The following is an 11,677-nucleotide window of genomic DNA, read 5'->3' as shown; positions in this document are numbered from 1 at the left end:
ACAAATACCCCATTCTATTTTTATATTTCAAATGCAATTAGGCTTAGTATTAGACTGAGTATTTTAAATGACATAAGGAAAAAAAGTTCCTTTCAGAATAGTGTCTGTTTGGCTTAAGATTATCAGTAGCAAAATTTTCCTTTCACTTGTATCTTCTGGACTCAGGAATAAATGGTGCTTTGCAGATGATCGTAATGGTGCACGGCTGACTCTAGAAAAAAACCAGTCTCTTCTGTGATGCACTGATTTACAAATGCTAAAGAAAAGCTCTTAAAATAAGGTTGAATGTAGTGGTGAATACTGGTGTGTACAAACACCACAGTTATTTACAGTTCATTTTTTAGCTTACTGATCCTGGAAAACTGTAGAAGATATTCTTTAAAATCGTGAATATGATCACGTCAGAGCACAAGCATTGTAAATTTAATGAAAATAAATAATTAGTTATGAGAGTAGGTGAGAAGTTCAGATGGTTTTCTGATATTTAGTGTGAAGAAGATTCATAATAATCCCCGGAATCCTTGTGGAAATGCGCATGTAACTGTTCTACTGTGTTACATAGTCGTGTCTTTGTATAAGGTGTTTAGTACCAGTGTTCACAGTAAAGAGTGTCATCCTATACATTTACTACACTCTTCCTTTGGAGCTAGATTCAAGTAATGTTCATCATTATGCACTAATTTTATATGTTGACTTAATGGTCAAGGCTGCTCAAACTTGGGTGCTCTCTTTTTTGCTGCTTCCACCCAGGAAAATGAGAAGGACCTATTCTTTACTGTGTGCTTCAGAATTGAAAACCTCATTGGGTTAACAGGGTTACTGTTCCCAACCCAACTGTCAATCTCAGTCCCTTGGAACATCAGGTTTCACAGGTCAACTCATAGCTTGTTAAACCATTTCAACAGTCCAGAAGTAGTAGATATTTAGTTAAAATCTTTAAAATCTTTATGCTGTGCAACTTTCATTACATTTTATCTGTTTCCCTACATTCCTTCTTAATATCACTGCCCTCCAACAGAATACATTGCTCTAAGAATGATTAGAAATATCCTTTACTCTCCACACTGCAACCAATTGACCTCCAAACAGCAACAAGAGAGATCCGGAAAATAACCTCTCTCAAATTTAAACTCTTATTGTAAGTCTGAGTTCTTCCTGGAGCTGGGAGTCACAGTAAAAGGTCAGTGCATTGATACAGGGTATATTAGTGAACTATACCTCACGTTAGCCCAAAACCTGGAGTGCTTGAAGTAAAAGGAGTGATAAAACGACTATGAAAACTTTCCTATCAGTATACTCGTTATGTGGGAAGGATGCTTTTGTGATGATACAGGGAATCAAAGTAGTTATTCACAGATTCATTTTTGGTCTAACAATCAATTAATGACCCCAGGTCACAGAACTCTATTTTTTAATACCTCCTTATCTCTAAGCAGCTTAGGATAGTGATGGCCTCTTGGTCTTTTTCTTTCCTTCCTCCTTTTTTTTTTTTCAAAAAACAGATGTCAAGTGTCAAGGAAATTTATACTTGGGATTTGAAAAAGCTCTGCATCCTACAATAACAAGAATGCTTTGATTAATTTTGATATGTTTTCATTGACAACAGTATAAAAATTATAGCTTATAGTAATATGTCTAAAATATTTTCAGCCAGCTTGGTAGCTAGGCAAATAATTTACCACACAGGTTTTACTCAGAGCTAGTGTTTGCTTCAGAGACTCTCAAGAGGCTTCAGCAGAAAAACACTTTGTATTTAACATAAGATGTGAATTTTCATTTTGTTTTGATATTGGACATTTAGACATCTGCGAACTGTTATCAGCAACATCTAGTGATATTTCCATCCTATGCCACTTATGTTTATTGGATTCTGAAGATTTACAGGTGTTTAATGATACTAATAAACAAACAAAAAGTTTGATTTGTCTAATAAGAAATTCAGCATGATTCCAAATTCAAACTTACTCTGTTTAATTGTGCAGAATGAGTGAAATCCAGTAAATAAATTAGGAAGTATCTTTTTAATGTCAATTTATAAAACATTTCATTTTCAATTTTCAGTTGATGTAATGTAGTAGATGTAGATGTCTGCAATATCTTAGCTATAGATTCCTGATGTTCCAACTTAGTATCTTAATTTATAGTTCTCCATCTGTCTGCAATAGGAAGGGTTAATGTTTTGTTTTGGTTTATTTTGGCTTGTGACTGTTTTGTTTTGTCCTAGGTAACTTCATATATATACATATATATATATATATATATATATATACACGTATATATATGTGTGTGTGTGTGTGTATTTTTTCTTTTTTCCCCTGAAGTGGAGGTCTGAGACCATCCTCTAGATGCCTTGTGAGAGAAGGCCAAGATAATGCTTCTAAGAGAAGGCAAAGATTTTTCCTTCCCTTTAGGTTTTCTTGTACAGATCATTGTGGAAACATTTCTCTTGAAGTTCATTACCTCCAAGGACTTCAATTGAAAAGTTTGCTCTTAACCTAAATATCACGTGCAGATTCATAAATTTGCAAATATTACCCCTAAGTACTCATACTACTTTTACAAGTTATTCGTGAAAGAAACTACAAAACCTACTTTTGATATAAATCATTCGCTGTTTTATGGATTTTTCTATTTTTACTGTGTTCATAGTACCACCAACTGATAACATTAAAGTTCAAATCTGTACTTATATGACCAAATTAGAATTTTTACTGGATTTTCCTGTTTGTGTTCTTCTAGGCTTATATTTGGCACACCAGTAGGCAACCTTATTTGAATATCACCTATAAGGTATCAGTTGAATCAGAATTTAGTTTTACTTTATCTGACAGAATCAGCTAATTATTTCTGTGTACTTTCATTTTATCTGATTTCAGCTTTACTGACTAGGATTTGAAAACTTTATCTTAAAAAGTGGACAGCAGCAATAGAGTTGGTGGCAGGCCCTAAATGTTACTATAAAACCTTTCAAATAAATTTTGTGTACCAATCTCCTATTTTCTAACTTTGTCTGTTGCCATCTCACAGGCATTCATATTACTTTACTCTGTTTGCTGCTGGACTTCTACTGGGTTAAAATCCTTCTACTGTACTGAGCAGCCCTGTGAATTAATCTAAACATTGTTATCCAGGATACAGTAAAAATTCACTAAATATTTCTACTATGTATTTTATAGTTTCCTTTCAAAAGTAGAAAGCATGGTACTTTACCTGTTTTCACCTGAACTTAGACCAGCAGTCACTTCCAAAACATCACTGCCAGCATTTCCAGACACTTCATGCCAACTCTGTCTAAAGCGAAGATTGGTCAGAAGATTGGTAAGAAGAGGACAGTGTTCTGCTGTTGGCTGCATTTAATAGGTTAGGTAGCTGCACAGTTAGTAGGCCCCTACTTGATTCTCCTACCCCTTAAAACAATTTTTGCAAGAATTACACAAAACATTATATTAACTACGACTGTAGATGTATCATATCTATTTAATACTACATGCCATTTCTCCAGAAATTCTTTCAGCTTCAAACTTGATTCTTTCAAAATATTGCTTATTTACATTACTGACTTCGATTGAGTAGCTGAAGTCTCTACCTCAAGGATTCTTGTTACTGACACATTTTTAATTAGGTGAATCAAACTTTTGAGTTGTGATATGATTGAAGTCCTGGAAGAAGGACTCAAGATAGATAGACTAAAGACCTTTGAAAATGATAACCAGGCTATGAATTGAAGCTGATATTTAATGGGCCACTTGTATAGTAAGTGAAGGACAGATGTCCTGACTGTTAGATTTGAAATCACACAGCCAGCCAAATGATTTTCCAGTCAATTAACACTGCCTCATAATTGACTGTATATCTCTGTTGCATACTTCGTGTAGGGTGGATAGCTATATACATTTGGTCTGATGTGCCACAGTTGTTCCAGTGGCCTTGATGATAACGTTAACTTGCACAATGACATTTGTTGATAGGCAATACAACCTTTTAAATGTAAAGCTATGTTTAACTGTAATTCTAGACTCTAAATAGTAGCATTTACATTTATACACTGAGAGGAATGGCATATTAATATTTTTTGTTTATTAACTTCTTTATGATCATTCTTTTTTTCTCTGTTCCCTTGAGTAATGCCTGTTCAATTCTACATCTATTGAGGCTCTTCACCCTGCAGGCAACTGTCACAGGGAAGACAGACATGTAACGTACTAAATGACTGGATATATTATTTTCAGGAAAAAATAAAGAATCTCTTCCAGAAGGCAAATTGTGGTATGAATAATAACATGATGACATGTTATTCCCCTTCCTTATGATTTTTGGAATTCAGGGAATAGTTTTTAGAAGGATAGAGCGTGATAGATTTAACCTTTTAATCTGGAAATTCTTGTATGTAATGAAAATCTAAATACAAATTTGATGTTAATGTGTATATTGTACCCTCTGTACATAAGTTGATTATCTAGACACAACATTTCATGATTAAAAAAAGCTGAATGTACAATTGTTATAAAAACACTAAATTACTTAGCAAAGCTATATTATAAAAGATAGGCCTAGCTAAAAGCTGTTCATAGCACTACAAAGTATTCATTGGTAACATATGTTAAAAGTTCAGACTTACTGATACAGTCCATCTTCTAAACTCTATTGACTAAGAAAATGTAGAATACCAGCTATCTAACATATCTGACATGTGACTGATTATACATAGAAAATATTTCTCTGGACATTATTATAACAAAGCTTTCAGATATTTTGCTAATTTCGAAATAAGACATAACTCTATACATATATTTATTTTTGAAAAATGCAGTTCTTAATCTCTTGCTGCTGAGAAGCTCTGAATATCAAGTACTACAATTACAACTTGTTTAGATCCTTCACAGGGTAACAAAAAACAGTGAGATACTTACAGCAGGTAAGTATTTTGGTGTTAAAAAAAAATCTAGTGGTACTTCCTTCTTCTCTTATAGCTAACAAATCCTTGTCTGAAATAGTTATGTCAGAGAGTACTCCTTTACTTTTGTGTATGCCACTTCAAACCATCTAAGGTCCTAATTAGAGATGAATAGAACACAAAAATAAACAAAGATTTTTTTGACACCCTTAGAAAAGGTTTTGATATTTTTGGACATCTTAACTACAAAACCACTACAAATATAAAGAATAACAGAAAAACAGCTGTACCAAATTCTTTACCTTTCAAATATTATACTATTAATTAATTATCTTTTATAAAGTGAGTATGTATTTCAAAATACGCAATGAAGTCTCTTTTGTCTCATTCTCATAATTTGTAAATACCAAAGAAAATGTTCCATAGTATTACTATGGGACAGCCTAGCTCTCTCAGTCTACTTTGAGCTTTGAACCATATTTAAACAACAAATCTGAACTTGCTTGACATGTATTTCCAGCTTAAATAGGATACAATGTTTAAACACATTTTCCAAAAGTCTTTGTTACATATGATTGCAGCTCAAATATCATGCCTGAAAAGAGTTTTGGAAACTTTGACATTGTCATCTGACCAACCAAACCATGTTTTAAGTTGTTATCACTACTACATTTGTAAGTGAGCTCAAAGCTCAGTGCAGACAACCTGACAGACAGCTTCTTGGAAGTATTGTGTCTTAGTAACCTTAAACATGGCTTTTCCTTTTGAACACTTTAGTAGCTGAGATAAAATAGAAGTGTTTTGGCAGCCTCACAGTCTTTGATCCAGTCTGTAGGAAAAAAAAAAAAAAAAAAGTGCTGAAATACCCCTGGTCCTGAACTATATAAAACATGCTAGGATGACAGCTATCTTTCCTTTCTCTGCAGTCCCTCTCACACAGTTACTACTAGGGTTTCATTTAAACTGCAAACTTTATGAGGTAAAGAAAAAAGCTAATCTAAATATTTTTTTTTTAAATCCTAAAATTCCATAAAAGCTACCATAGAAATGAAAGAGCAAATAACATTGTCGTAGACTTCCTACCATTGCTGTAGCTCACTTATTTTCATTGTAAATGTGGTATATTTGATAAGGCAAATTCTGTGAAACTTTCATTAACATTTCAGAGTCCCCATTAATATTACAAAATTGATGCTAACTTAAAAATCATTATATCTTTGTTGTTGGAGAGTATGAAGGACTAATATATTTCACTTTATGGATACCGCTTGTCTCTTAGTTTGCCTGTTTCTGATGTTGTTTACCTGATTTCAGAGAGTTAAGGATGTTGAAGGAAGAAGAGGAAGACTTGAGAATAATAAAGTAGTACTGTAAGGAATAAACTAGAAAGGAGGAAGTTGCTCAGTAAGCCTAAGACTTCAGGTAGTGTGGCAATGTTTGTTATTCTGAAAGAGAGTATCAGGATAAATAGATGGTTGTCAGAAGAGCTAGTGCTTAGAAAAAAGTTTGTCACTTTTAGTGGATGACATGAAGCTGAAACCAAGTCCACGAGAGATGACAAAGACTTGAAGGATACGTACTGCTAAGTTACAATTAAAACAGTTGTTTTTTTCAGCCGGTGATAGGCTAGGATATCAGGATTAAGGTGTCAGGATCTTCTGACAGCTTGTAGAGAAAACAGCCTTAAGGTTAACAATTGAAATTTGATCTCCTGATTGGAAAACAAGAGACTGTAGCCTAAAGATCTGCTGCAAGTGGGGGAAGTCTGAGTTCTTTTCCCAGAATGAGATTTAGCAGGTCACCTCTTTCACCTCACTGGGACCCTGAAAAGAGATTAGAAGAAACCTAAGATGCAAAACACCTGGTAACTGTGACAAATTTTTTTATGCAGTCTTACCATAGAAATCGGCTGCTTCTATTGAGAAGATGGTTCAGAAACCCAGTATATCAGAAAGTGCATCAGAAGTTAAGTTCTTCCTTCACATTTTCTCTGCTCCCCCATGATTCCTGAAAACTATTTCACCTTCATATTCAGTTTATCTTAAAATTTCCTTTCCTTAGTCACCTGAATAAACATTTTTGTCACATAAATTATTTTCTTACAGTAGCCAATAAAGGAAAAAGATGATGTCCCACCTGCTTCTTATTAGTCAGGGCAAAGCATGTTAAGTACAGTTGCTGCCAGAGCTCCAACCAGTGAACTTCTCTCTCTGCTTTGCCATGTGAGAAAAAGCAGGAAGAGAAATCAACCACCAATAGCACCACTAGCATCACTGCTGGAGCATTCACTGCTGCTGCCCCAGATGTCATGAACCTATTACTCCCTGATTTCTGCACCATAACCATTTCCTAGGCTGTTGCTCTGTGTTGTGCTCACAGCAGGATTTGAGGCCTCAGAGGTCCACTCCACACCACTTGGCACAGTATTACTCCTGTGTCACCCAGAAAGACAGCCACTGTTGTCCACAGATTCTCCACCACTCACTGCTCTAAGGACTTTGGGGTTTGGTAATAGAAGGGAGTACCTCCTATATTTTTTACAGGAGTCCTGTTTACTGCTACATCTTCTTCAGCTCTATATGTGCCACTTCCTCACTGTCCTGGGTTCTCTCTTCCCTCTCCCTTTGCTACTGTACATGTTCTGTCTTCCCAAGTTTATCCTTTCGACTTCTACATCTGGATGCAGATAGCTACATTTCTGTTCCTGGGAAAGCTATAGAGCAGGTCTATAATGAAAGATACCATTTGCAGTCACAGGAAAGATAACAAGACTTATGGGAAAAGCCAATGCATGTTTACCAAAAGGAAAACATGCTTAATCAACCACATTGTCTTCTTGATGAAATTACTTGCTTAGTAGATCATGGGAGCACTGTAATGTAATTTACCTTGATTTTATAGGGTTGTTTGACACTGCTTCCTACAACATTCTTGTGGACAAGCTGATAAGATATGGACTGGAGAGATGGGCCACAAAAGGGCTAGAAAGCTGGATAAACTTTAAGCTCAAGGGGTTAAATGGCTCAAGGTCAAACTGTCAGCCTATTATGAGTGAACAACCACAAAACTGAAAAGAAGCAGAGTGAAGAGAGATCTAAACAAGCTGACCATGATCTTGGCCTGATAGTAAATGGGCTCATTTATTTGGACTTTTTGATGGCCAAACTCAGCAAAATCTGACTGGACTTTACTGGACTTGATGACCTTGGAACTAGTATAGCAGTGTTGTCATTGTATCGGTCCTAATAAAATTCTAAATATCCCAAGCTTCTGCTCAACAAAGTATTCAGGACTTAGCCTGATTAACCCACAAACTAGATAGCCTATTACGGGTAGATGAAAACTCATATTTGTTGGTAGATTACTTACATTTTTCTAGAAATTTTAGTAAGAATCCATCATACCTGTATGTCTAGGTTGGTATGGATGAACTGGCAGTAGTTGCTAACATGTGAATAGATCTGTAATCTTTGTACAGAACTTGTAAGGACTACTGATCAAGAATGCTCTTTGATGTGAATAGGTGGTTGTATGTGTGACCATAGCCTTTCTCTTCCTTAGGCCAAACAGAAAGCATGCAGATAAAAACTCTGCGACTGCAGTTGAAGGCAAAAGGCCAGATACTTGTCAGAAATGCAGGTGAAAAACCCAGCCGAAGCATCTCAGACAGAGTGGAGAAAACTGACCTCCAACCTGGTCCTTTTTTCTCCCAGGCAACAGAGGAGAATCCCCTATTAATATTCCCAGACAGGCATAGTCTAAAAGGTTAGGAGAGCATTATATATATACATACACACACACACACGCATATATATATATGCTTTTCTTTACTTTTTAAAAGTATTCTTGATTTTCAGGTTTATTGTTTTTAATTACAATGTAAATTATAACATTTAAAAAATATATTGTACCACAGCAACATCCTCAAATTATTATTTTTTCTTTTTTTAATATAAGGAAATAATTGTTACATTAAATTATACCCTCTACAGCAACCTTCAAACTCTTAGTTTTTCTGTCCATTGTCACAACTATTAGCCTGAAATATCTGATTTGCACAAGCAATTGGAACAAAATCTCCCTGTTTTATTATATTTCATGTTTACCATTAAAGTCATGCAAAAATTAAAAAAAATAAACCCCAGTTATTAACATAAATGTATGTCCTTCTGATTTTGCCAGCAAATTGACATGTTGAGTCTTCCTCTGTAAAAATAAAGCTGAAAGAGAAGCAACACTTTGATTTTTGCCTAGACTTGACAGGTACAGTGTCTGAATTTTTAAGATTTTTGGCCATAATTGATACCATGTACAGTGTTGATCCAATGAAAACTCTGCTATCATGAACAATGATCTTATGGAAAGCTAATCATCAAAATGTTCATGCAAAAGAAAATAATTTATAAGTATTTGAATGAACAATGCTTGAGATCACGGTTCAAAGTTGCTTTCCAATGAATACTGTGTTAAATTCAAAGCTTCCATGCCCTGTGAGATTGACTGAAATTTCCTGAGAGACTGCTTCTCCCTGCATAGTCATAAGCATTTGCACAGCTGCTAAAGGATTTTGGCAGTTGCCCATAACTGTGGAGCCACATCTGGAGTAAATCTAAGTGACCATAAATTTCAGTACCTTCAGAACAGAACAGTGAAACTTACTTCTCTCACCTAGCAGTGCCAAAGCCAAAAAATAAGCCAATCAGTTCCTGCTGTTGGGAGGGATGGAAAGAGAAAAACAGAGAACTTTTTGTCTTCTTCTTTGCAGATATATAAGATGCTTTAATACTCTGATAAAGGCACAGAATATAAACTTAGATAACTAAAGCCTGATCTGTGAAATATGAACCAAAGCCAAAGGAGCTAATTCAATTCCAGGGATTCAGAAAATAAAACCTCACTTTATTCAACACTTAAGGTCAAAGTTTAGACTTTGAGTGTTATTTAGAGGTCATCTTTATTCACAATAGGCAGCATGATTTCTTAAGGAGAACCCCATCTCCTGAAAAAAAAAAAAGTACTAGTTGATTATCACATTTTTTAATTGCACAGACGAATAAGCTCAGTAAACAACAGTATATTTTGCTGTGCAGCTTGCAGTTGAATAACTCAAAATTTTGGAGATAATAAAAATTTAAACTTCTAAAGGGAACTTGAATCCCATATCTATGAAATATACAAATTCATATATTTCATAAGACTTTTTTGATTAAGTTGACATCATACTATTGTTTGAAATGGGCCTCATAAGGTGAAATTGAGATGTTGAGAATGAGAGGGGATGTATAATTTATAAACTGTACTTAATAAAGCATATGTTAAGTACAGCTCTGTGTGGAAAAGTCCTTTAAGGTTATTTATAGTTTGATTTATTATATTCGAGTTCTTCTTAATAATAGAGTTATCTTACCATTGTAATTGAGCCTATCAGTCAACATTGCAGGGGACATTTTATATGTCTGAAGGAAGATGGCAAGGTAGAGCTATAGATCTTCAACAAGTACCAAATTTTGGAAGAACTATAGTATTTTCCTTACTTAAATTTTCCAATTCATTTAAGTCTGGAGATATGTTTTATGGTTTTTAAAATCAGAATTGCCAGTCAGACCCGAGTGACCAGCTACCTCTATTAATTGGGCTTTTTAACATGGATTTCAAAACAAAGACGGTGAGTCAGCCAAGAGAAGACAGAAAGAACCCAATACTTATGGGTGAACTGGTACTGTTCTCATATAGAGAACTGATATCTGAAGAACGATTTCTCTGCATAAATTAACTCTGTGTTATTCAGAGTGAGGCAAAGAATGGCATAATATGACCTACTGAAGCGTAGCAGAACTGTTTTCAGCCAGGTGCTGAGATCACCTCTCTTAGCTCCCAACAAGCCTAGGTTACTGTAGATGCATACTTCAGAATCTATCTTTGTCAAAGGTCTGGATCCCTATACAGAAGCACCAAGCTCCTCCCTGTATCAGCTTCTGTAGGAAGCATTTTACAGTTAGGAAGCTGAAGCACAGAGAACTTAAAATTTGGATTTTCAAAGGTATATAGTCAGTTAACTCTCATTTAGTCCATAAAAGTCAGACTTTAACGTCTTCATATGTCTATCTAAGTAATTATCCCGAATTTACATGTAAAGTTTCTGTTTGATCAAACTTCGTGTTGACATTTAAGGTTTGTACTCAGCCATGATGAAATATTTGCTCGAAAGTAAAATCAAGAAAACATTAGGGTCAGAAAAAAAAAAAAAAAAAGCAAGCAGGGATGGAGTAGAGGGAAAAGGGATAGGTAAACATGTAGTGGAAGAAAGAGACAAATAGGACATACACGTTTTGTGATTCGCTGTTCTGGAGCAATATAAACAGCTTTAAAAGTATCATAGTGAAAAGAATGAGAAGGAAGTGCGGTGATGAGACGTGAAAAGTTGTCTACAACATTGCTCAGATTTTAGAGAAAGTAGGAGAAGAAGAGTTGAGTTTACAGGAAATCTACTGCAGGTTTTCCCCTTTTGATTCTTTTGCCTGGAAGTAAAGATCAGATAAGGTAATTTCAAAAGGTGGTACAATGCTGTAAGAACAACAAGAAAACTGAAGACTGAATATTATTTTTGATTGATTGATTGGTTAATTGCATAAGGAAAGGGAAGTTTATTGTTGTTTTGGTGAGATGGTGTTGTTTGTATGGGGGAGTTTTCATGGTTTAATTATTAATTTGATAATATTCCCGCAGAAATAACTACAGGAAATGCTGGATGTAGCCTTCATTGGTTTGTCAATTGCACAGAAA

Source organism: Patagioenas fasciata, chromosome 2 (genome assembly GCF_037038585.1).
Source record: "Patagioenas fasciata isolate bPatFas1 chromosome 2, bPatFas1.hap1, whole genome shotgun sequence".
Lineage (NCBI taxonomy): Eukaryota > Metazoa > Chordata > Aves > Columbiformes > Columbidae > Patagioenas > Patagioenas fasciata.
Note: the sequence above shows the minus strand (reverse complement) of the source record.